We start from the raw sequence: 27,285 nt of genomic DNA, 5'->3' as shown, positions 1-27,285 counted from the left end.
TAGAAATTCTTTTTTCTTAAAGGTAGCATTCTACCACTTCCTTTCTTTGGGGGATGAAATGGAGATAAGTTTTACGGACTTACCTGCCCGGGCTTTCAACCCCAATCCTCAGATTTCAGTTGCTGATACAGTACTCTTATATTCTAAGAGATTTTTATCTTCCATGAACTGCCAAAAAGTAAAAGAATCCAGAAGTTGATCTGTGTGGCTCAAGCCACAGAGACTGCTTGCTTTGAGGGAAAACGAACAACAAAACCCCTCATACACAGTGGACCTGCCCTGGTTTCAAACCCAGGAAGTGACCAGGCCCTATGTTCAAGCCCTAGGACCACCACCACCAGCAACAAAAGAATGACTCAGGGACAGGGACTAGGCCCTGAATACAAAGCCTAGAAACAGCATTAAAAATAAAAGTAAAACAAATTCAGAGACTGTGGCTAGGCTCCAGAGTTCAAGGTCTAGAACAAGCACCAGGACACACACACACACACACACACACACACACACACACACACACACACACACACACACACACACACACACACACGAAATGAACAATATAATAAGAAGGCAAAAGAAGAAGAGAGAAGTCAATGAAATATTTTTAAGTAGTGGCTCATGCCTATAATCCTAGCTACTTTGGAAGCTGAAATTTTAGGATTGTGGTTCATAGTCAACCTGGGCAGGAAGCTCCATGACACTAGGTTTTATGTGTGCTAGTCCTGGGGCCTGAACTTGTGCTGTTTTGCACAAGACTAGAACTATTCTACTTCCATGCTCTTGGTGATTAATTGGAGATGAGAGTCTCAAAAACTTTCCTGCCCTGGCTGGCTTCGAATCACCATACTCTGATTTTAGAACCTGGCTAATGTCCCTGTCTTCCCATGAGAATCTTTCTTTTTTTTTGGTTGGTCATGGGGCTTGAACTCGGCGTGCACACTGTCCCTAAGCTCTTCAGCTCAAGGCTAGTGCTCTACCACTTGAGCCACAGGGCCACTTCTGGTTTTCTGGTGATTTAGTGGAGATAATTGTCTCATGGACTTTCCTTCCCAGTCTGGCTTTGAACTGCAATCCTCAGATCTCACCCTCCTGAGTAGCTAGGATTACAGGTGTAAGCCACTGGCACTCAGCTTTTTTTTTCTTTTCTTTTTTCGTTTTTGTGGGTTGTGGGGCATGAACTCCAGCTCTGGATGGTGTCCCTTAGCTCTTCAGCTCAAGGCAAATACTTTACCACTGAGCCACTTCCCAGCTCCTCCATAAGAAACTTACCCCTTATGAATCACCAAATTTGTTTTACAAAGCCAGATGTTGAAATGTGGCTTAAGTTTTGGAGCCTGCCAGCCTTGCTCAGGACACGGGAGAGAGACTCCAGCACAGTGACCTTGCCCTGATTTCAGGTTTAGGAAGAGTCACCACTCCCTGTGTTCCAGCCCTAGGACCAGAACCAAATAAATAAATAACTCCCACATTTTCACTGTATTTGATGTTGGGGTAATTTGTGAAGGTGAAGGGAAAAAACAAATTGTTTAAATAGGGTTACAGCTAGACCTATTGCAACAATGAGATGTACAAGAAATTATTTCAAAAATGAATTTTACAACTTTTGCCTGGTGGGGGTGGTAGAGAACATTATATAAACAAAGCCATTCATGCAGCTGTTGCTCAAGCTGTTAAAGTATGCTAACCTTGAGAATAAACAATACAAAAAATGCTTCATTCACAATGGCCCTGCCCTGACTTCAAGCCTCAGGAGAGTGGCCATGTCATGAGTTGAAGCCCTAGCAACAAAAATGAAAATAAATAAATAAATAAATAAAGCCAGAACTTTATCTGTGGCTCAAGCCATAGACACTGCTAGTCTTGAGAAAGAAAAGGGAAAAACCTCAGACACAGTGGCTCTGCCCTGATTTTATGACTAGCAAAAGCTAAGGCCCTATGTTCAAGCCCTAGGACCAGCAATGAAGAAAAAAAAAATACAGCAACAACAAAAACTCAAAAAAAAATGCCCAAGTCCTGAGTACAAACCATAAGAGCATCACCTAAAATAAATGCAGAAAGAAAGAAAAATACATAAAGAGCCACAATTTGAACTGTCTTGAGGTGGGAAGCCTACTAGTCTTGAGAAAAAATTAGGAATAATGACCAGGCCTGGAGTTCAAGTACTATAACAAGCTCAAAAAAAAAATCTGTTGAGATCCAAAAGGAGTCTCTCAACATGAAGATAGGCTTGACTATCTCACTGGAACATCTTGTGGCTGAGTTTACAGAACCACTCTCAGAAATCCGACCCTTTCATCCTGCCTTATGCAAACATCCTGCAGCTGCTAATGACCACCCTTTCACCCTGCCCTACGCAAACATCCTGCAGCTGCTATGGCCAATGAAAAAGCTTCCTTAATGGCCAATTTAAAAGCTTCCTTATTCCAAGCATATAAATACCCCTGTGTGAAAAATAAAAATTTGCAGCTTGATCAGAATCCCTGTCTTGCTGTCATTCTTCATGTCTCTTGTCCCTTCATTCCTTCTCGTTTAGGTTCATCGCCCTCATTGACGTCCTGCAGGTTGGGACAAAAATCCACAAAAAAAAACTTCAAAACAAAAACCTCAGAAACAGTGGCCAGCCCTAATAATAAGCTGGATGACCCAAACTTATGAAAAAGTGAAAAAGAATAATAAATTAATGAAAAGAAGGACAAAAATATTAGAGCCAATTCAAGATTTTAAAAATATGGTTCACACCTATAATCCTACCTGCTCAAATAGCTGAAATCTGAGCATTTGTGGTTTGAATCCAGCCTGGGCAGGAAAGTAAATGAGAATTCTTTTCATTTATGCTACTCCTGGGCTAAAACTTGAGTTTTACTCAAGGGTAGAGCTCTACTGCTTCCTACCTGTTGCTGGTTAATTGGTGAAAAACGTCTCATTGATTTTCATGCCTAGAATGGCTTTGAACCTTGGCTCTCAACTTTCTTTTTTTTCCTTATTTATTTATTTTATTTTATTTTTATTTTTTTGTGAACACACTGTACAGATGGGTTACAATTACATGGGCAGGTTAATGTGTACATTTCTTATCAAGCATTGCAGCCTCCTCCTTTGTTTACACTTAACATCCCTTCCCAGCCTCCCCCCCATCTGCCCACCCAATCCTCCCCGCTAGCCCCCCCACCAACATTGTAAAGCTCGTTTTCGACATGACAATTTGTACTTCTCATTGTTGCAACAGGTCTACCTGTATCCTTAAACGACTTGTTTTTTCCCATCTCCTACACAAGTTATACTGACATCAAATATAGTAAAAGCAGGGTTATACTGTGGGGGAGGGACATACAAAGCTACAAAGAGATAATCTTATAAATGCGTTAGAAACAAATGCATGAAAGGAAAAAAAACATTTGAATACATATCTAAGGATTCATTTTCCTAACATCACATTATCTGACCTTTTCCGCTTGACTCATACATATACTAGATATTGCAAATAAGGGAAACCATGGGACCTATGTTTCTTTGGGCCTGGCTTACTTCACTTAATATAATGTTTTCCACGTTTTTCCATTTCCTAACAAATGGGGCAATGTCATTCTTTCTGATGGAGGCATAGAATTCCATTGTGTATATATACGACATTTTCTTGATCCATTCATCTACTGAGGGGCATCTGGGTTGGTTGCATATCTTAGCTATGGTAAATAATGCTGCAATAAACATAGTTGTGCTAGTAGCTTTAGTGTGGTCTTGTTTGTAAACATTTGGGTAAATGCCCAAAAATGGGATTGCTGGGTCATAGGGGATCTCTATGTGAAGTCTTTTGAGGAACCTCCATACTGCTTTCCAAAGTGGTTGAACAAGTTTACATTCCCACCAACAATGAAGTAAGGTTTCCTTCTGTCCACATCCCCTCCAGCATCTGTTGTTGTTAGAGTTCTTGATTTTAGCCATTCTAACTAGAGTGAGGTTGTATCTCAATGTTGTTTTGATTTGCATTTCTTTTATGGCTAGGGAGGTTGAGCATTTCTTCATGTGTCTATTGGCCATCCTTCTTTCTTCTTCAGAGAAGTTTCTCTTTAAGTCTTTAGCCCACTTATTTATTGGGCAGTTGTTTCTTTGAGGATTTGTTGTTGGGGGATTTAATTTTTTGAGTTCCAAGTATATTTTAGATATGAGACCCTTGTCTGTTGTATGGCTAGTGAAGATCTTCTCCCAATCCGTGGGCTTTCTATTGATCTTGCTAGCTATGTCCTTTGCCATGCAGAAGCTCTGCAACTTCATGCAATCCCATTTGTCCCACCTTTCTTTGATTTGTTGTGTTTCCGGGTCTCTATTCAGAAAATTTTGGCCTGAGCCGAGGAGACCTAGGGTTTCTCCTATTCCATCCTGTAATGTTTTCAAAGTGTGTACTTTGACTTCGAGGTCTTTGATCCATTTGGAGTTGATTCTGGTGCAAGGTGATATATAAGGATCTAGCTTTAGTTTTCTACAAGTAGTTAACCAATTTTAGCAGCACCATTTACTGAAGAGGCTGTCTTTCTTCCATTCTATTGTTTTAGCTCCCTTATCGAAGATTAGATGTCTATAGGTCTGTAGGTTCATTTCTGGGTTTTCAATTCTATTCCATTGGTCCTGATGTCTGTTCTTATGCCAATACCAAGCTGTCTGGATAGTCATCTTGGCTTCCTGTAGTACTTTTTTTCTTTCTGTATTTTTTGACTGTTGTGGGGCTTGAACTCAGGACTTTTGTGCTGTCCCTGAGCCTCTTTGTACTCAAGCCTTGTGCTCTACCATTTGTGCCATAGCGCCACTTCTGGGTTTTGAGTGCTTAATTGGACATAAGAGTCTCACAAGGACTTTTCTGTCTGGGCTGGCTTCCAACTGAGGTCCTCAGATCTCAGCCTCCTGAGTAGTTAGAGCCATAGGACACTTATCTCACTTGTTAGGTTTTAAAAAAAGAGATAGCCGAGTAAGAACAGCACCATGCATGTGCTATTCAGGTAAGGGACTAGTTTTATTCAGTAGACCTGCTGGGACCAGGCAAGGTTGGCACTCCACCTGGCTGGGAAAAGCCTTCGAATGAGAGAGAGTTGGGAAAGAGAGGAATGAGAGAGGAAAGAGCTAGAAAAGAGCAGAGAGAGCAGAGAGAGCAGAGAGAGAGCAGAGAGAGAGTGTCTGGGCCTGGGCTAGGCCTTACCTAGGGTACGTGCAGAGAAAGGTGTGGCCACATCAAATTCAGATATGACCTCAGTGGATGCAAATGTGACTTCTTCCAGGTGTCCCAGTTCCCAAGGTAATGCAGTTACTGGATGGAGACTTTGCTGTGAGGAGGGTGGAGTCTGCTTGCCATCCAGGAGCGGACCTTACAATATTAACCACCAAAAAAAAAAAAAAAAAGATGAGCTATGGCTCAACTTGTAAAACTTCCATCCTAGAGGGGGGAAAAAGCCCAACACCTCAAGAAGACTGGCAGGTCAAGCCCTAGGATCACCATAAAAAATGAAAACCAGGGCTGGGAAGGTGGCTCAGTGGTAGAGGGCTTGCTTGCTTTGGATGCATGAGGCCCTGGTTCGATTTCTCAACATCACATAAGCAGAAAAAAAAGCTGCAAGTGGTGTTGTGGCTCAAATGGTAGAGGACCTGGAGCTGAAATGCTGAGGGATAGCACCCAGGCCCAGAGTTCAAGCCCAATGACCAGCCAAAATAAATAAATAAATAAAAGCCAAATACAAAGAAATAAAAACAACAACCAAAAATAAAAAGGAAGAGTTGTGCACTGGCTAAAGATGTAGTGCTTGCTAACTTGGGGGGGGGGGGCGGAGGGGAAGAAAGCATGGAGACTGGAGACTGGCCAGGCCACTTTGAAGCCCTGGGATTAACACAAAGAATAAAAACAACAACAAAAAGGCAGAAAGTGAGCTTTGGCTCAAATAGACTATCAGCTTTAAATAAAAAACAAAAACTAAACAACACTGACCAGGCCCTGTGTTCAAGCCCTAGGTCCAGAACCAAAACATAAGAAAAACCTAGCCAGGTGCCAAAGGGTCACACCAGTAATCCTAGCTACTCATACTCAGGAGGCTGAGTTCTATGGATCACAGTTTGATGCAAGGAAGGAAAGTCCGAGAAACATAATAGACTACTTAGAAAAAGCTGGAAGTGCTGCTGTGGCTGAAGTGGTAGAGTGTTAGCTTTGAGCAAAAGAAGCTCAGGGACAGGGCCCAGGCAGAAGAGTTCAAGCCCCAAGGTCGGCAAAAAGGAACAAAGAAAAAAGAAAGTGAGTAATTAAGCTGTGGCTCAAGGTATGAAGCCTGCTAGCCTGGAGAAAAAAGGTAAAAAATGTAAACAAAAGTATTAAAAAATTATTCCCAGAACCACATGCTCCAGTGCACATTTCCCTACATCCTTAGTGTGCAGACAACCAGGCCAATGCCCCTGCTATATCCTGTATCTCTATTTCAATTTGAAATTATTTGAAATTTCAATTATTTGAAAACTGCCTTCTGAGAATTGCCACATAGGGACCACATTGAGAATTATTGACCTCAAAAATATTTATTAACATGATTTCTTTTATTCTTGTGATTTTTCTATGTCCTCATCATTACTTCCCTAGCACCTAGCAAATTACCTAGTATAAAAATATAGAGACATATCTGCTTATTGAACATCTACATGTATATTTGGGATAATAAGCTAGTTTATATAGGGTCATCAACACTGAGCAATTTTTACAATGGGCCTCATACTTTGTAAAAAACAAAAACAAAAACAAATAACACAATTTAACCCTCAAGAACTCTACATTTGCTAGTCAGCAGTCACTCATACCTCTAATCCTAGCTACTAAATGGAAGCAGGTGCTTGTGTTGTTAAAAATAGTAATGTTATAAAGGAAAAGCAGAGAATTATTATAGACTATAGGAGATCAAGTATACACAACTATATATAATTCATGATCATGTACTGGTATTAGTACTGGAGAAAAAAATGAGAGGGCAGAATTGAGCCAATTGTCAAGACTGAAATATAGACAAAGATTAAGCAAAAGTATGGCATTGTGATTAATTTACTGAAGCCGGTAACTACTGTGGCTATGTAATAACAGGACATTTTTATCCTGAGGAGAGCAAGATTAAAATATGTAGGAATAGAGGACTATGATATATACAAGATAATCTCAAATGTATGTCCACAAAGAGAACATACACACAAATAAGTGATTAAGCGAAAGAAGGAAAATGTTAACTATAGTGAATTTTCATAAAAAGCACACAAATACTGTTTATATTCTTTTTATGACTTTTCTTAAATTTGACCATTTTTAAACAATACTAGATTGAATAGTGAAGAGATGCACTTGAACTGCAGAAGATGAGTTCCCGAGGAGTGTTCTGAGAGGGTTTCATGGAGAAAGCAAACATTAGGGGATAAGAATAAAAGATCAAGTGTTACCATATGAAAAATTATGGAAATCCAAACATTCAGACTACAACAATAAAGTACCAAGAGTAAGAAAGTTCACAGACACAGAAAATAACTCAGGGCTACTGTGGGTTGAGGTAAGGAAAGAGGCATGAATGGTTTAATGGCCCAAAATTTCTGTCGAGGGTGATGGATATGTTTGGGATAAGATAAAGGTGATGGTTCTACAATACTGGAAATGTACTGAATGTCACTGAATTGTGGTTATAATAATAAATGTTATTACTATTTCCCTATAAAGAAAAAAATCATCCCATTTTAGAGGCTACTGTTTCCAGGAAACTCTCTGACATTATATACTCACAGGAAACTGTACTCTTTTTTTCTTACATTCAGTAGATTTTAAACATGTATTTCTTTATGTTTTTTTTTTTCTTTTTGAGTTATAACCCTGCTAGAACAGGCTGGCCTGGAACTTTCTGCTACTTTGTTGCTTGAGGAATGTCTTTCTTTTACCCAAGACATTCCATAACAAAATTTATTTTCTAATAACAACAACAACCAAAAAGATCAAGTATTAGGGTCCTTACCCTAGGACTTAGGAGCAAACAGGACATCCTGATTATATCAGTTCCCTCTGTCCAGAGAGCATTGTGTGCCTGGGGCGTACTGGTTTACAGAATGTCTCCTGAGCCTGGGAAAGATAGGGATAAAAGGAAAAAGCATCCCATGTCCTGTGCATGAGCAGGCAATGGAATATATGTTGTATTAAATATTTCTCTGGATATAGCACCTCCCTGCCCACTCTGACCTTGGATATGCACATAGCTCACAAGTCACCAACAAAGAGCAAGGCTTTCGCTCTTACTTCCATATCGTAAATGGTTACTATCTCAGTTTTTATTCACTGAAGTGTCACAAATGAATCTCAATCACCAAGAAGTAATAACTTACCCTGGCCAGTTTGTCTGATTTGCAGGAGATGTGTTGGTAAAAACATCTGTTATCTCTTCAGAAAAATCTTCATCCCATGAAAAAAAATAAAGTTTTACATGAAAAACATTCCAGAAAAACTGCTGAGGATCACAAGAAAGGTGAGAAGGAAGAGGAGTGAATGCAGCAGAAGTATGCATAACAATTTAATGAGCATGGAATATGAGTGCTTATAGAATTTTTTCCTTTCCTTCTCAAGTTTTTATGATGCATTGTTATCATTATCCAGTCTTTTACTATTAAACTTAAATGCCCAATTAAGACAAACATTTCTGAGACTTTTCTTCCACCACTGGTTAAGCTGAAGCTACAGGCGTTAGGGATAATAATAATCACTCGGCCTTCTGAGATTTCTGGGCAGACTTTGTGGCCTTGCCAGCTCCAGCAGACTTCTTGTCCACAGCTTTGATGCCACACAGCAACTGTCTCCTATCACAAACAGCAAGATGACCCAAAGGAGGATAGTCAGAGAAGCTCTCCACATACACAAGGCTTGCTGGAACCATATGAACCATGACAGCATCACTAGACTTCAGGAATTTAGGACTAGCTTCCAACTTCTTACAAGATCTCTGTTCAAGTTTCTCTTTCCACTCAGGAAACTTGCAAGCAATTTAAGCTGAATGACAATCCAGGACAGAGGCATAGTTAGCACTGATTTGGCCTGGATGGTTCAGGAAGGTCACCTGAGCAGTGAAGCTAAATGCTTCCTTGGGATCATTCCTGTTGTCATCACCCACGTTGCCACACCAAACATCTTTGGCTGACATGCTTATAGAATTTTTTTGTGTATAGTATGTCGATAGATGTTCTTAATGGGCTTATAAGAGAGGTGGGCATTATCACACGTTGGCAATAAAGATAATGAAGGCTGGAAGAGGTCAAGAATTTCCACAAGATTTCTTAGCAAAGGTTAGGAGTTAAACCTTGGCCTCCACTCTCAATGCTCTTTGCGTCACATTACAGAATAATGAATGGAGAGTATGAAGCAGATATTGTATAAAGTAAATGGAATTCAGGGCTGGGAATGTGGCTTAGTAGTAGAGTGTTTGCCTAGCATGCATGAAGCCCTGGGTTTGATTCCTCAGTACCACACAAACAGAAAGAGACAGAAGTGACCCTGTGGCACAAATGGTAGAGCACTAGCCTTCAGCACAAAGAGGCTCAGGAACAGAACCCAGGCCCTGAGTTCAAGCCCCAGGACCAGAAAAAAAGAAAAGAAAAAGAATTTAAAAAATGGAATTCAAGTTATGGGAAGAGTTTCAGGCAGAGAAAATGAGTGCCAAGATTAGGGGGTGAAAGCATAGCAGGAAGTTTAGTATGATCACAGCATTTAATGTAAACAAAGGAAAAAAACAACAAAGTAGGATCCAGCAAAGACTGGGCCTTTACACCCTAGTAAGATTTCAAAGATTCTAACGAAGAGATGAGGAACCACTGAATGATTTTTAGAACAGAGACAAGTAAGATCAAATTTAAATCAAAGGAAGATAATTTTAGTGGCTGAGTAGAGAACTGATCAGCACTAATCTAGGAACAAAAAAGGAAGTAAAATTGAGGGAATAATCCATGATCCAAGTGAGCAAGGTGATGTTTAAATCAGCGGGAGAAAGGATTAATGTTGGAAGGGTGCTAAGGAAAATGTTATCTTGATGATGGGAAAACAGAACACCTCACTGAAGAAACATGCAAACATATGGGTAAGTCAAGAGCAAACTATAATCAAGACAGCCAAACATACTGTCAGGAAATATTCCTTCTCTCTTTACACAAATAAATCCTATCCATTCACTCACTTTGAGACCAGCCTAAGGTTTTAGCCTTTAGAATCTATATATTTTTTAATCAGCAGTCTATAGCTTAAAGGGCAAATTGTTACTGCTTTATCTGACCATTGTCCCCAAAATTTCCCGGGATTGGCGGGAAGAATGTATCATAGCTCATTTGTGCCTCTCCCTTGGCATTTAAGAGAAAGAATTAAAATGACTTAGCAATCCCAAGTATAAGATGGATTGTGAAGCTGATCTCATTAATACCATCCTTACCAATGTAACTCATTTAAACAACATTTAACTATATCCTAATATGAATAAAAATCTAAAACCTGACTCGTAGGTTGTCATCCAACTAAATCCTACTGGGTGCAAGAAATTAATCTGAAAATATAATGACATACCTATATCACAAAATATTGACAAAATGATCCAATAGCATGCAGAATTTTTTTTCACTTATATTTATCTCATTCTGTTCTAAAAAATTATTTAGTGTGTACTTAGAATGTAAATAATATTCCAATATATACATTTAATTTACAATGTTCAGATATACAATGTATTATGTTTGAGTGTTAATAAACTTATTTTTTGGTAAGTGTTGTGAACAAAATGAGGCAGGTCACTGCTGTGGCTCATGCCTGTAAACCTAGCTATTTGAGAGGTTGAGAATGGAGGATTATAATTTGAGGTCAGCCTTGGCAGCACAGTTTGTGAGATCCCTTCTCAGCCATAGCCTGTTATATTAGTATGTGCTCATCCTCCAACACTAATGTGAGAGTCCAAAATTAAGAGGATCTCAGTTCCAGCCCAGCATGGGCAGAAAATTTTAGGAGATTCCATCTCAACAGAGAGGCTGGACACAGTGGCAAGTGTCTGTGATCCTAACAATGACAGGAAGATGAAATCGGTAATTGTAGTTCAGGCATGCATCTTCCGATTTTGGGAGAGTCCTTCCTTTTTCCAAAGTCCCTCCAAAGCCCACACTTTATTCCTTTATTTATTTATTTTGTTATTGTTGTTTTTGGTGCCAGGACCACAGCTTGAACTCAGCTGATGTCTTACTAATCTGAACCACAACACCAGTCTGTCTTTTTCTTGCTAAGTGGAGATAGATCTAAACAGAATTTTCTGCCTGGCTGGCTTTAAACGTCCATCCTCCAGGTCTCAGCCTCCTGAGTAGCTGATTATAGTCGTGAGCCACCAGCACCATCCTACATAATTTCGATGCAACTTCTCCTCATCTCAATGCCAGTCACCAAATGCAAAGCCTCAGGCAAGTACTGTACCATGGAGTTACACCCCTAGCCTAATACTGGGCCACAATCCTGCCCAATATATACTTAATTCTGTGGAAAGTATTTGGTAGTGATCTTCCACCATTGTTTTACTTTGTTATGATGGTACTGGGGTTTGAGCTCAGCTCACTCAAACTTAGTAAGCAGACACTCTACCACTGAGCCATGCCTTGGGCCCTGCTTTCCCTTGACTATTTTCAGGGAGAGTATGGTTTCCTGCCTGGATGCATGCCTGAACTACAATTACCGATTTCATCTTCCTGTCATTGTTAGGATCACAGACACTTGCCACTGTGTCCAAAAATGCTGATAGAAAAAGATGACCAACACTACCGCAACAGCAGGTTCCTACATTTATCCCCCGTCAGCTACATCCGTTTTTATAGTACTTCATTGAGATATCATTAAATGCCAACATCACTGCTGAATTCTCAACAAATATCACTGAGGAGGGCTGGCACAGAGTGAGAGGAGTTGGGCAGGAGTCTCTTTTCAGAGTCATTTCTGGTGAATATATTAGACAAAAATCCAACTGTTTAGAAAATCCTTCAGAGTCCTCTGAATGGTATTTAAAGTTCAGGATTCCCATTCCTACACCAAACAGATGCTGATTACATGAACAAATGCAGTTAATTGCACAAAAAAAGTTTATAAATAACACAACTGTCATATTGAGGACTAATTAGAAAGAATGCAACTATCTAAACACATCACAATGGCTTTATGTGTTTCCTAAGTTAAGACTTCTAAAAAGCAGATTTTTTAATCTATTATATCTTTGGAATCATTAAAATAATTACCATCCCTTGCTTATGACTATTATGCCACTTATTGAATACATTATTTCATTTTTGTTTTGTTTTGTTTTGTTTTTGCCAGTCTCGGGGTCTGAACTCTGGGCCTGGGCACTGTCCCTCAGCTCTTCAGCTCTTCAGCTCAAGGCTAGTGCTCTACCACTTGAGCCACAGTGCCACTTCTGGCTTTTTCTGCTTATGTGGTACTGAGGAATCGAACCCAAGGCCTCATGCATGCAAGGCAAGCACTCTACCACTGAGACACCTTCCCAGCCTCTGAATAAAGTATTTCATTTAGTACTTATTTTAACAACCTGTAAGGAATTAGATTGGGTTACCTTACAGATGAGAAAAGAGCTCAGTATCACAGGTCACATGGCTTTAGTAAAAGACAGATCTTTATTTTGACTCAGTGGATAACTCCAAAGCCCATCATAGTTAACTGCCATCTCAATACTTCAGAAGAACATTAAGAACTTATGTTCAAAAAATCTTTTTTTCTTTTTTTGTGCAAGTCCTAGGGCATGAACTCAGGGTGTGGGTGCTGTCCCTGAGCTTCTTCAGCTCAAATCTAACACTCTATCACTTGAGCTACAGCTCCATTTTGGGCTTTTGGTAGTTACCTGGGGATGAGTCTCACAGACTTTGCTGGTGAGCTGGCTTTAAACCCATCCGGGGTCTCAGTTTCCTGAGTATCTAGGTTTACAGGTGTGAGCCACCAGTACCTGGTCAGAAAACATTTTCTAATCAGGAATCAAGCTTTTACATAGACTAAGGAATCATTTATTAGTAAGATGTTATACAATTGTCTAGTCTGACTTCTTAAACACGATGCTGAAGACAACAAACAAAAAAGAAAATGTCCCAGTCTGCATAAAATCCATACTAAAGGAGTAAGAAAAGTTTCTCACTGAGAAATATTTGCTTTGTAGAAAACTTGAAGACTAGTTATTTTACAGTTGATGAGAAATAGAAAAAAATCAAATGAGGTTTAGAGATATCAGTGGCAAGCACACTGACAGTTCAAAGAAGTAAAACAGAGAGCCATCTTTAAAAGCACTGACATTTGGAAAATTTTAATCTGGCAGCTCTCAAACATGCTCGTCTCAGGACCTCTTAATACTCTTAAATTTTGAGAGCTCCCAAAGAGCTAATTAAAAAGGTAAGGTGGCTCAGTGGTAGAGTGCTTGCCTTGCATGCATGAGGTCCTGGGTTCGATTCCTCGGCACCACATAAGTAGAAAAAGCCAGAGGTGGCACTGTGGCTCAAGTGAGAGAGCGCTAGCCTTGAGCTGAAGAGCTGAGGGACAGTGCCCAGACCCAGAGTTTAGGCCCCGCAACCGACAAAAAAAAATGTAAGTAGAGCCAGGAACTGGTGCCTCTCACCAGTAATCCTGGCTACACACTCAGGAGACTGAGATCTATAGATTGCTATTAAAAGGTAGCTGGAGCAGGAAAGTCAATGAGATTCTTATCTCCAATAAACCACTCAGAAAACAAAACAAAACAAACCCAGAAGTACAACTATAACTCAAGTGGTAGACTGCAGCTCCGGATCAATGCCTAAGTGCTGAATTCAAGCCCCAGGACTGGCACAAAAATAAATAAATTAAATAAAAAATAGGGGATACACATGCATTAGCATGTGCACGCACACACACAAGAGAAACAGACAGATATGTTAAAAAGTAGAACTCAGGTAATGAGCAAAGCATCAGGTATTGAGTCCTAGTTTCACAACCCAAACAAAAGAAAATTTAGAACTCAAGTGCTTATGGTAGTTTTGTAAATTTAAGAACAAAAACACTGGGGATGGGAAGGTGGCTCAGTGGTAGAGTGTTTGTCTTGTATGCATGAGGCCTTGAGTTCAATTACTGAGCACCACATAAGCAGAAAAAGTTGTAAGTGGCGCTGTGGCTCAAGTGGTAGAATACTAGCACTGAGCTAAAGAGCTGAGGGTCAGCACCCAAGCCCAGAGTTTACTCCCCACAACTCACCAAAAAGAAAGAAAAGAAACACTACTTATTAATATACGCTTATTGAAAAACACTGTATTTTCCAAAAAAGGTAAAATTTCAGCAGAATAGTCCCATTGTTTTACATCTTTAATAAATCTCTTCATCCTTTAGCCTAATGAAAGACACCTGTATTCTCTCATCTGCTTTTATACTGTCTGTTGGGTTATGTTGTTTCAAGTATATGCAGAAAAACTACCTTACAAAGTCACTTAGTTAGAAAAGGAAGAAGTATTTTAGTTGCCTTCTCAGATTATCAATAAAGCTAATGCTGGCATACTCCTTAATATTACACTAAAACTCAACTAGTGGTCATCTCTTAAAATTTAGTTGTAATGAGATACATAGCAATGAGCCTGAAGCTATACCATAAGATTTTCTGCTTGGATGTATTAAATTAAAATCAGTTAGTCTTTTCTTTTCTTTTGCCTGTACATGATTTGCTAACATCACACATTAAATAATGGGAAAATACTCACACCGAGTGACACAAATCTTCCAAATGCTGACCAACTGTCCTGAAATCAATGAATATAGCTGTTATTATCAACACAGATTTCATCAGCATAGTCTGTAAACAGCACTGGGAAGCTACAAAGCTCAACAGAGCAATAAATACATTCTACAAAATTGAAACTTAGTTTGAATGTGTATCATGACTCATACATCGTTGCTTTTCTCATTGAAAAGGCTCATTTCATTCACTTTTAAGAAATGTTCACCAAATAAAATTCTAGTCTCTATGACCACTTGTATACTTCAGAGTGAAAATGTCATTCCATGGCAAAGTAAATAGTTCATTTAAACACTACAAATGGGCTAGGCACTGGTGGCTCATGCTTGTAATCCTAGCTACTGAGGAAATTAAGATCTAAGGATCATGGGTCAAAGCCAGTCCAGACAGAAAAGTCTGTGAGACTCTTATCTCCAATAAACTACTCAGAAGAAGCCAGAAGTGGTGCAGTGGTTCAAGTGGTAGAGCACTACCCATGAGCAAAAAAGCTTAGGGCAACATCCAAGCCCTGAGTTCAAATCCTAGGACCAGCTTTAAAAAAAAGACAAAACTTAGTTCATTGGATTCCACTTTCTTAAAATAGCCAATTAGCAGAGAATATGTCTTAGAAATATATCTAATTAAATGTTAAAATTAAACAACCCTTAAGATTCATTTGTCCAGAAATTACATTTTATACTAACTGCCACATTACCTAATTACTATAAAAAATGAGCAGCTTCAACATTCATATTTTCTAAGAGATACAGGCTTTAAATTGTGGAGGCAGGGAGGGGGAAGAGTGCCACTCACGTTTTAGGTACTACCAACTTTTCTGCCTCAATTCAAGATGGAATTAAGGATCCCACAAGTCATGAGGCACAGATGAAGTATCCAGAGATATAAAGAAACATCAGCCAAACTGAGGACAAACTCTGAAAAAGCAATCTTTAACTGTAATCACTGGCAGGGGTGTATGAACAATATCAGTATGAGGGATGATAAGAGAAGTCTGACAGGGAAAAAAAAAAGAAGACATAAGCAAGAGGCTGACGTGTTTGAACACCTAGATGGGGGAAAGTTGCAAAAAAAATTCTACATGAAAATTCTTACTGCAAAAAAGAGAGAGATGCAGGGTACCAGTGGCTATCGCTGTCAGACTGCTACTAAGGCAGCTGAGATCTGGGGATCATAGTTGGAAGCCAGCGTAGGAAGAAAACTCCGTGAGAGTCCTATCTCTAATCACACACAAAAAAAAGCTGGAAGTAGAGGTGTGGCTCAAGTCCTTAAAGGTCTAACTTTAAGCAAAGAAGGTCAGGGACAGCAAGCAGACCTTGAGTTCAAGCCCCAGGACCAGCACAGGTGTTGTGCGTGCACACACACAAACACACAAATCACTCTAGTAATAATAAATAATCTAGTAATAATAATAATAATAATAATAATAATAATAATAATAATAATAATAATAATACCCTAGTAATAATAAATACTCTAGTAATAATAAATACATTGCATCTTCCCACTCCGATTCTGAATTTTCATATTACCTTTTTTCTCTTCTTCCTCTTCCTCAAAAAATTCTGCTAGGGAAAATGCTTCTGAGTTGTTCTAATTCAAATATTAGAGCCTCTAATTCTTCTCCACTCAGAGAGTTAAGGAAAGATTTCACCTGAATGAAAATAATAAAATATTGTGTAAATATTAATGAAAAAAATCTCATAAGGAGAAAAGACTGAAGAGCTCATGCCAGCACAGCTCTGTGTGTGTGTGTGTGAGTGTGTGTGTGTGTATGTGTGTGTGTGTTTGTGTTGGTCCTAGGGCTTGAACTCAAGGCCTGGGTGCTTACCTTTTGTGCTCAAGTCTAGCACTCCATTATTTGAACCACAGCACAACTTCCAGGTTTTTGGTGTTTAATTGGAGATAAAAGTCTCACAGACACTCTTATCTGAGCTGGCTTCCCACCATAATCATCAGATTTCAGTCTCCTAAGTAGCTAGGATTGCAGTACCCAGTTCTAATTTTTTTTTATTTTTTACAGATCCTGGAGCTTGACCCGGGAGCTATCCCTGAGGCTCTTTGTTCTCAAGGATAGCGATATACACTTGGAGCTACAAGACTACTTCCAGCTTTCTGAGTTGTTTATCAAAAATAACCTGTCTGGTCTGGCTTTCAATTAACCTCAGATCTCAGCCTCCTGAGCTAGGATTAGAGCCAGAACTAATTTTTTTAATAACCGTAACACTAGGATAGTGTTTATTACTAGGATACGGTTTAGTAACAGTAGCACAGAAGACGCTAACAGAGCTAAAAACAAGAAACCAACATCCCTGGCTCTTTCTCCCTCCTTTCTTCTCCAACCCTTCACTTCTGAGCTAAACCAGCAGCTGCCCACAGAGGCTGATTCTCTAGAGAGATGTATGCATTCTACGGCTGTATCTAAAAAATGCCCCCGGTTGTTTCATTTCTCCTATCTCTGCATGGTGAGTGGGGAGCCCAAGGCCAGACAGTTCTTTGCTTCCCAAAGTAACATGCTCTGCTACACTGGATTTGCCCACCAGGGGTGCTGTTCGCTGAGAGCCCTGCCCACAGAAATTCCACAGGCCACTCAAGTCCCCTCCCTGGGCCTTTGGCTTCCCTACCCCAAAAACTCAGGTTGAAGGAATGATTGTCAGTCCACATTCCCTACAACCACATGCTTTCACCATTATTCACCATATTCCACCCATCTCATCTATTAGGATCCCTTCCATCTTTCTACCGTTTCTCTCACATTTCTTTTTTTCTTTTTTGGCCTCGGTCGTGGGGCTTGTACTCTGGGCCTGGACGCTGTCCCTCAGCTCTTCAGGTCAAGGCTAGCGCTCTAACACTTGAGCCACAGTGCCACTTTCGGCTTTTTCTTTTTGCTTATGTGGTGCTGAGGGCCTCAGGCATGCAAGGCAAGCACTCTACCACTGAGTCACCTTCTCAGCCCCACACATTTCTATGACCTTTTTAATTACAAAGAAATCAATAGAAGAAAAATAGAGCCAAAAGAAAGCATTACGAAACTCTGAATACTTTCCATCTCTTTTCCACTTGGAGGAGAAACTGTTGGTGTTCAGGAGAAAGGAATTGAGGTTCTCAGGAAACTACAAGAAGGCAAGAGGGCTGACAAGAGAAAGAAAACCATCCTTAAACATGAATGCAAGGGTAGGAATGTCGCTTAGTGGTAGAGTGCTTGCCTAGCATGCATGAAGCCATGGGTTGGATTCCTCTGGACCATATACACAGAAAAAACTGGATATGGGGCTGTGGCTCAAGTGGTAGAGTGCTAGCCTTGAGCAAAAGGATCTCAGGGACAGTGCCCAGGTCCTGAGTTCAACCCCCAAGTCTGACAAAAAAAAAAAAAAAAAAGAATGCAGCCAGGTGTCAGTGATACACACCTGTAATCCTAGCTACTTGGGAGGCTGAACGGATCTGAAAATCACTGTGCAAAGTTTGATCCCTTTTGCCCAGAGACACCGGCACCCATTTATCTCAAGGAAAAGCAACAAAGGCCCTTCAGGGATGCTATAGGTCTCTAAGATTGAAGCCTCCCCGCCCCCACTTCTGAAGGACATGAAGGAGACACAAAGCTATTGTGCAGATGGCATTATCTCTGAAGAACACCTGGCTATTGTGGGAAGGAGATGCACAGGGGGTCAAGGATGGAGATGATCTACAAAGTGCGTTCTGTTGGAGATCAAAGAAGGATCGCTTCAGAGGAACTTCACACGTGGAGAATCCAAAAAGGAACTTATGTCAAGATGGAGGAAACCCACACTTTCCTTCTGTGGCCATCAAAGAGATGCCAAGGTCTCTGCTGTGTGCTTTCCCATTTTCTCACATACTGCCTGGGTCCTATAATAGCCCACACTATGTAATCCTCACCACTAAATGCCCATGAGAATTCACCTCAAGTGAAGGTAAAGTCTACTTTGTACTGTGTGGGCTATGGCCCTAAGCAGGATATAAATCCATCCAAGACATGTTTACAATCTGGATCTGAAGCAAAAACAAAACAAAACAAAACAAAACAAAAAACCCATGGCCTGAATCTGGATGCTAGTGGCTCATGCCTATAATCCTAGCTCTTCAGAAAGGCAGAGACCTTGGTTTGAAGCCAGCCTAGGCAGAAAAGTCTGTGAGAGCCTGATCTCCAATGAATCAGCAAAGAATTGGGAACAGGAGCTGGGAAGGTGGCTTAGTGGTAGAGTGCTTGCCTACCATGGCTGAATCCCTGGGTTCAATTCCTCAGGGCCACATACACAGAAAAGCCAGAAATAGCGCTGTGGTTCAAGTGGTAGAATACTAGCCTTGACCAAAAGAAGCTTAGGAACAGTGCCCAGGACCTGAATTCAAGCTCCACGACTGGCAAAAAAGGGTTGGAAATGGAGCTGTGGTTGATATGGTAAAGTACCAGTCTTAAGCAATAAAAGCCAAATGAGAGCTCCAGGCCCTGAGTCCAAGCCCTAGTACTAGCACAATTATAAATGCACACGCACACACACACACACACACACACACACACACACACACACACACACACACACACACACACACACACACACAGAGTTTAGAAGGGGGAAGAAATGAATTAGAAAGGGTTGAGAGAAGGTTGAGACGATATGAATTCTTGCTGATCTTGTCACCACAGTGAGTCAGGCAAAAGTTCTGTTTCCTTTCCAGCTATGCTGACTCACTCCTCTAGAGGTAGAGATAGGAGAACCATAGTGGAAGGCTAGCCAAGACAAAATTTAGTGAGAATCTACCGAAAAAGGAGGAAGAGGAGGACGAGGAGGACGAGGAGGAGGAGAAGGAGGAGGAGGAGGAGGAACAGGAGGAGGAAGAGGGGGAGGGGAGGAGGAGCAGGAGGAGGAGGAGGAAGAGGAGGAGGAGAGAAGGAGGAGGAAGAAGAGGAGGAGGAGGAGGAAAAGACACTGGTGGCTCACATATGTACTACTAGCTATTAGGAGGCTGAGATCTGAAGGTCAAATTCTCAGCCAGCCCAAACAGAAAACCCTCTGAGTCTTATATCCAACCATCCAGCAAAAGACAGGAAGTAGAGGTGTGGCTCAAGGGGTAGAATGCCAGCCTTGAGCCTCAAAGCCCTGAATTCAAACTATAATACAAATACTTAAAAACAAATCCAGACATGATAATGCATGACTATAATCCCAGCTACTCTGGAGGCAAAGGTAGAATGACTGTGGTCCAAGGTCAGTAGGAGTAAAAACATGATACCCCTATCTGAGGGAAACAAAGAAAGAAAGAAACCCCAAAAGTAAACAGGACTGAGGGTATAGGTAATATAGTAGAGTACTTGCCTGGTAAATGTGAGACCTTAAATTCAATCCCAAGCACCACAAAATAATCCAGTTTTGTTTGTAGTTTCTTAGGTATCTCTGGGAAGGTATGTGGAAAAGAGATTTCCCAAATAGAAAAGGGACCCTCTGGACACTGGTGGCTCATGCCTTTAATCCTAGCTACTCAGGAGGCTGAGATCTGAGGATCACAGTTCAAAGCCAGCCAATGCAGGAACATCTGTGAGACTCATCTCCAATTAACCACCAGAAAACCAGAAGTGTGCTGTGACTCAAGTGGTAGGGAACTGAAGAGCTCAAGATCAGTCCCCAGACCCAGAGCTCAAGTCGCATGACTGACAAAAAAAAGAAAGAAAAAGAAAGAAAAGGGAACCCTACTAGATTTTCCATGCCCCACTGTGACCCTTGAGGAAATTAGATTAACAATACAAGCTTGAAGTCATTCACAAAACCTCACACAAGTTAGCTGATAGTACCTTGCCAGTTGCCAGGAGTGGGAGAATTTGACGGCTTCTGCCAAACAGAGAATTAGGGGCTTCGTAAGTGACCTTCATGTCTCTATGTGGGTTGGAGCTCCTCATTCACAAACTGGTCACTTGGATGAAGGGTAGCCTAGCAACTTCTCTATTATCCTTTTATTGTTTTTCTTCTTTTTTTTTTTTTGCTACTGTTATGCAAGAGTGGCACAGTGGATCTGGATTGGCAAAGGAGTTTTGTGACATGGAAGTCTGCTCTTCGTGATCCTATTTAAGATATTCATTCTGGTCATAGATTTACCAGAAAGAGTCACTTTTTATTCCCATACCTATTTACTTCTCTGAGGCAGAAATGTTTACTCTACATGTGGAAAAAAGAAAAAGAAAAAGAAAGTGTTAGAAAGAAGGCAGTTCTGTGGGTTTTTGAAACAGTTGACTCAACTTCTTGTGGTTCAGCCCATTATTTGTTGTTATTGATGTGGGGCTTGAACTCTGGTCCTGGGTGCTGTCCCTCAGCTCTTCAGCTCAAGGCGAGCACTCTATCAGTTGAGCCATAGTGCCACTTCCAGTTTTCTGGTGGTTTACTGGAGATAAGAGTCTCACAGACTTTACTGCCCACGCTGGCTTTGAACCAGGATCCTCAGCTCTCATGTCTTCTGAGTAGCTAGGATTAAAGGTGTGAGTCACCAGCACCCAGCCAGACTGTTTATTTTTTAGGCGGGTTATACCCTCACTCCTAATTCCAGCTTAATTTTTTGAATATATTTTCTAACTTCCCTATTACCTTACCCTGCCTATATTATCCCAACTATGGTTTCTTTTGAATTGTTAATAGATTGCAGAAAATTTAGTAGAAATCATATCTTGAATTTGGAGGGTAAGCTCATGCAAACATGTTTGCCAGTCCTGGGGATTGAACTCAGGACCTGAGCACTGTCCCTTGATCAAGGCTAACACTCTACCACTTGAGTCATAGCTTCACATAGCTTTTTGGTGGTTCATTGGAGATAAAAGTTTCATGGGCTTTCCTGCCTGGGTTGGCTTTGAACCACAATCCTCATATCTCAGCCTCCTGAGTAGCTAGGATGACAGATGTGAGCCACCAGTACTTGGCTCATATATTGAATTTTCAATGTGAATCTTTTCTCAGGCTGATGAATGGGATTTTCTCCTGCAAAGCTGAGAAGAGACAGTACCTACAACTTCAGATCAGCCCAGCAATTCTGAGTTAATAACTAACCACTCTAGCACACTGTTGCTAGGCAAAGATATCCAGTAGTCAGGGTGAATTAAACACATTTTCCAACACACAACATTTTTGCTTATAATCATCTTTTCACATACAACTCCATCACACATTAGGGAGCACCTGAGAAAACTCAAACAAGGCTGGGGAAAAGAAAAAAAGACAATTACAATTCGGGCACTGATGGCTCACAACAGTAATCCTAGCTACTCAGGAGACTAATATTTGAGGATCATGGTTCAAAGCCAGCCCAGGCTGGAATGTCCTTAAGACTTTTATCTTCAATGTACCACCAAAAAGCCAGAAGTGGAACTGTGGCACAAGGGGTAGTATACTAGCCTTGAGTAGAAAAATTCAGAAACAGAGCCCAGGTCCTGAGTTCAAGCCTCAGGACCAGAACATGCACCCGTGCGTGATTGCGTGCATGCATGCGTGCACATGTGCACGCACGCACGCACACACACACACACACACACACACACACACACACACACACACACACACACACAAAAAAAAAAAATGGCTCACCATTTCCTTCCCAAGATACCTGGCTCCAGAAAGCACCACAGCATCACTATTTGCAGTGCCCATGAGACAATCGACATCCTATAAAAGACAAGTGTTGTGTTTAGATCAAATGTTTGCTCATGTATGTAAAGCATGGTTACCTTGACAATGAAGGCCACCCGTATGAAGCACTAAGCACTGTCCCGTATGAAGTTTGCCATGTATGTCAATTCACTTCATCCTGGCAGTAATTAGCTTGAAAGGAAAGCTATGATGCTCTCATTTAACAGAGCAGAAAGTTGAGAATGAAGGAATACAGGATCTTACTCATAAACAGTCCTTAAGATGGTGACAGGCCTGTAGCCTGGGTAACCTAGTTCTGAAATCAAGTTCCAAAAAGAATGTCCTCATTATAATGACCTCACAATTCTAGTTGACCAAGAACTCAGGGAGGGGCAACGATGTGTGCCAGGGGAAGGCAGCAAATGTGATAATCTTGGTGATGGGCTGGACCTATCAGTTGTGAAATAACCAAAAAACAACTTGGAACACATAGGAGTGAATTCAGCAGGAGCATCTGCTCCAGGTCTCAGCAGGAAACAAATGCCCCATGGAAAGCCCAGTACTAGTAGATCATGCCTATTATCCTAGCTATTCAGGCAGCTGAGGTTTGAAGATCAAGATTTGAAGCCAGCCTTGGCAGAAAAGTCTGTAAGACTCTGATCTCCAATTGATCAAAAAGGAAGAAGTGGAGCTCTCTTGAGTAAATCAAAACAAGCAAGAGAGACTCAGAGTCTAAGTACTTGTACACCCCCCCCACACACACACAAATTCAGTTCACTTTTGTGAACCAACTGGAAGAAAGAAGTGATGGGTAGGAGATTAAAGAATAAACAAGGGCCACTGAGCCACATGGAGATTGGCAGCAAAAGAGAGCTGTGGATTCCCCGAGGTCAAAGGAGATGAAAGCTCAGAAGAAGTGCTATCAGAGTCCACAGAGAGTCAGATTTGTGCACCAGGGGCCCTCCATCAGGGGCCACAAAGATGGAACCCATGATGATTACCAGTGTCACACTGAATCAAGAAAGCACTAGAGAAGCGCCTAGGCCTCCTTCCTGCCTTCCACCGACCCAACCCAGCCAAACACATTCAAGTGTAGTAGTTCACTGGCCCCTTTCCATGTGAGACCAACCAGCAAAACTCATCCAGGTGAAGTGTTCTAGAAGGACCAATCTCCCAGGAGAGGAAATGGGTCAGAAGAGCTTCAAAATAGATTTGGAGAGAGCTGAAAACTCAATTATATAAGACAGCTTTGGCCGAGGAATGGTAACCCAGTGGAAACTTTCACTGTAACCTTCACCGTACAATGTGAATGGTTGACACCCGCAGAGAAAGGAGAGGTTCCCCAATGCCCCACTGAGCAGCATCAAGCAGAGAAAATTAAAAGATTCTCTTCATTTGAATGAAGGTCAAGCACATCTCTACCAAATCTGTAGAAGAGTGTGCTGTAGCATACTGCTTTATTTTGTTGTTGTCTTCTCTGGAGGCTGGCACTGGGACGTGAACTCAGGGTCTGGGCTTGTCCCTGAATCTTTTTTGCTTGTTTGTATGTTTTGCTCAGGGCTACCACTTTTCCACTCGGGCTACATCTCCATTTCTGGCTTTCTGGGTTGATTAATTGGAGATAAAAATCTCATGATGGAGCTGGGAAAGTGGCTCAGTGGTAGAGCGTTTGCCTTGCATGCCTGAAGCCCTGGGTTCAATTCCTCAGCACCACATAAGCAAAAAGGAAAAAGCCGGAAGTGGCACTGTGGCTCAAGTGGTAGAGTGCTATACTTGAGGGACAGCGCACAGCCCAGAGTTCAGGCCCCACCACTGGACCCCCCCCAAAAAAAATTAAACAAAAGAAACCACCAGAAGTGGAGCTGTGACTCAAGTGGTAGAGTGCCAGCCTTGAGCAAAAAATAATTCAGGGACAGTGTCCAGGACTGGTACAAAAAGAAAAAGCAAGAAAACAAACAAAAAAACAGCCAATAATAAGCAGAAAGCCCACAAGGGTGAAAACAAAGATGGGATGAATAAATCTTTTCAATGCTAACAAAGCAATTGTTCCCAGAGAAGGATAAATGAGTAGATAAACCTACTGGGAGCTTCTATTCTGGATGCTTGGGTCTCTGCAGAGAACAGAAATTTTAGAAGAAGAAAAAGCAAAGAAAGATGGAAAAGGAAGTAGGAGGCGGGCTTCACTCTGAAGCTTCACCTCTTCCTCTTCCTCCCTGTCACTCTAATGCCTCCAAGTCCATTCATCCCCAGGACCTAGGTTTGCTCAGGTAAGGGATTTGCAGAGAAAGAACTCTCCCATCTCTCCCCTGTTTCTTGTCTGTGCTTTTTGGTGGATTAACTTTGTTGGTCCTGAGTAATAGCCTAAAGTTCATCTGTCATGCAGCCATCAAAGATAAATAAAACCAGGTGCCAATGCCTCACACCTGTAATCCTAGCTACTCAGGAAGCTGAGATCTGAGGGTCACAGTTCAGAGCCAGCCTAGGCAGGAAAGTCCATGAGATTCTTATCTTCCATAAACCACCAGAAAACCAGATGTGGCGCTGTGGCTCAAGTGGTAGAGCACTTGCCTCGAGCTGAAATGCTGAGAGACAGTGTTCAGGTCCAGAGTTCAAGCCCCACAATCGGCCAAAAAAAGAGATAAATACAAGAGTCCTGTGTGCTGAAAGTAAAAATGTTAAGCAAAAATGGAGGAGGTCTGCACACACCATGAGTGGCCTAATTACTGTTGTGTTAAAATACTGGGGGGAAAAGAATTTATTAGATTCATCCAAATAAAATGTTGAAGTAAGCACTCAGGAATCTTAAGAACGATCATCTCTGAGGTAAATGAGACGCCATGACATAGAGATGCAGAGAACGCCTTGTCTTTTGTGCCAGTACTAGGATTTGAACTCAGGACCTTGCACTTGCTCTTGGCTTTTTTGTTTCTTTTGCTCAAAGTTGGCAGTCTACCACTTGAGCCACAGGGCCACTTCATATTATGTAAACAATGCCTACTCTGTCTGTGGTGGAGGCTGTGTGACTCTGATACAGTCACAAACCTTATCTGGGCCTCATGTACTTACTTCTAAGGTAAAATGATTGCCTCCATCAGGTGTTATAAATGATTGGGCCATCAAGTATTAAAATGGCTAGACAGGTCAAGAGGACTGGAAATAGAGAGTTCTGGGCAAGTGCAAAGCAAGGTGTATACACATTCATGTGCACACATACCTATGCATACACATGCACACACACACACACACACACACACACACACACACACACACACACACACACACACACACACACACACACACACACACACCCTGACACTGGCGGACAGAAATTTCTCTGTATCCAATCACAGGCCTCCTGGGAATTAGCCTCAGAGACCATTACCACCTAGTGGGTGCTGAAGTATGTTCTCATTAGACTCAACATGTTATTTAGTTAATTAAATGCTCTCCTTTTGATGACATTAATTAGACCTATTGCTAATTCCTCAGAAACCAAAATCAAAACAAAAAGGGAAAACTTTGCTTCTATCCCAAGAAGGCTCAGTAGAGCAAAAGAAAAGTCATTCTCTCTCTCTTTAGCTTTGTCTCTGTCTCTATCTTTCTCTCTGTCTCTGTCTTTCTGTCTGTATGTCTGTCTCCCTCTGACTCTCTCTCTCTCTCTCTCTCTCTCTCTCTCTCTCTCTCTCTCTCTCTCTCTCTCTCTCTCTCTCTCTCTCTCTTTCAGACAGAATTAGTTCAAATGGGGCCAGAGTGAGGTGCTAGTGGCTCACACCTGTAATCCTTGCTACTCAGGAGGTGTAGATCTGAAGATCACAGTTCAAAGAACAGCCCAGGCAGGAGAGTCTGTAAGACTCTTATCTCTCAATGAATCACACACAAAAAAAAACCCTGCAGAAGGGAAGCATATGGCTCAAGTGGTAGAGTACTGAACTTTGAATGAAAAAGCTAAGGGACAGTGCCTAGGCCCTGAGTTCAAGCCCCAGGATTTATACACACAAACACACACAGTTCAAATAATACTTGAAGCAAATTAAACTTCACGCAGTCATTTTTCCTGTGAAGATGTGATAAGGTGTTTTGACTGAGATGAATATGGCATTCTGTGTAGTATTTTAGAAGTTGCAATGGAATGAAATACGATTTCTCTCTGAGGGAACTACAGATCTAAAATCTAAGAGTCAAAATGATGGCCAAGCATTGAAAACAAAAGGACAAACCTGAGGCAAACCCAAGGCTAGACAGACTTGACCCAAGATTCCCATGAAGAACCAATTTGCAGACACAAGTGGCCAAGTCTACAAGACAAATTTTCTTGTGTGTATGTGCTAGTACTGGGACTTGAACTCAAGCCCTCCAACTCCATTTGGCTGTTTTGCTCCAGGCTGTCACTCTACTGCTTGAGCCATACTTCCACTTCTGGCTTTTGAGTGGTTCGTTGGAGATGAGTCTCATGGACCTTTCTACCAAAGCTGGTTTGGAAACCGTAATCCTCAGGTCTCAGATTCCTGAGTAGCTAGGATGACAGGTGTGAGCCCCAAGAAGATAAGGAAGGCTGGAAGATAATTCATTGAAAGAGGGAAGGAAGACCTGTCTCTCTTGCCTGGTAATCTTGAGTAAAAGATCCCTTAAAAGGACCAAGTGAGCCCTCAAAGAGATTCAGTCCTGATGCTAACAAAACCAACATGGAAGCAACATTTGAGATTCTAGTCCACCAGGTCTTTCTGCACAGAAGAACCGAGATCTGAGTGTTCAAAGCCACCATGGATGGTGTGGGGACAATGTTATCATTTAATGGAAGACGTGTTGGAGACTGCAAACAGGAACAAGTCACACAGGATCCAGCAACCTCTGGCTCACAGAGGAGA

At 41.3% G+C, this 27,285-nt stretch overlaps 1 long non-coding RNA gene across 5 annotated transcripts; it reads right to left on the bottom strand.

Annotated features, from left to right (window-relative positions):
- Positions 1–1,278: 1,278 nt before the first annotated feature.
- LOC138809318 (uncharacterized) lies at positions 1,279–22,717 on the bottom strand. Of its 5 annotated transcripts, none has more exons than XR_011366801.1 (9): positions 22,685–22,717; positions 22,379–22,456; positions 20,605–20,965; positions 16,334–16,455; positions 14,770–14,808; positions 8,371–8,437; positions 8,007–8,110; positions 5,189–5,353; positions 1,279–1,432 (listed from the first exon to the last, which is right to left on the bottom strand). It is a non-coding gene; the product is annotated as an uncharacterized lncRNA (long non-coding RNA). The 5 variants fall into 5 exon arrangements; XR_011366800.1 differs by lacking the exon at positions 1,279–1,432 and adding an exon at positions 1,959–2,555; XR_011366803.1 differs by lacking the exons at positions 1,279–1,432; positions 8,007–8,110 and adding an exon at positions 1,959–2,555.
- Between the last annotated feature and the right edge of the window lie 4,568 nt (positions 22,718–27,285).

The sequence above is a fragment of the Dipodomys merriami genome, unplaced genomic scaffold, assembly GCF_024711535.1.
Source record: "Dipodomys merriami isolate MVZ:Mamm:240054 unplaced genomic scaffold, mDipMer1.0.p SCAF_490, whole genome shotgun sequence".
Lineage (NCBI taxonomy): Eukaryota > Metazoa > Chordata > Mammalia > Rodentia > Heteromyidae > Dipodomys > Dipodomys merriami.
The sequence above is the reverse complement of the archived record's forward strand: the minus strand, read 5'-3'. Positions and strand labels throughout refer to the sequence as shown.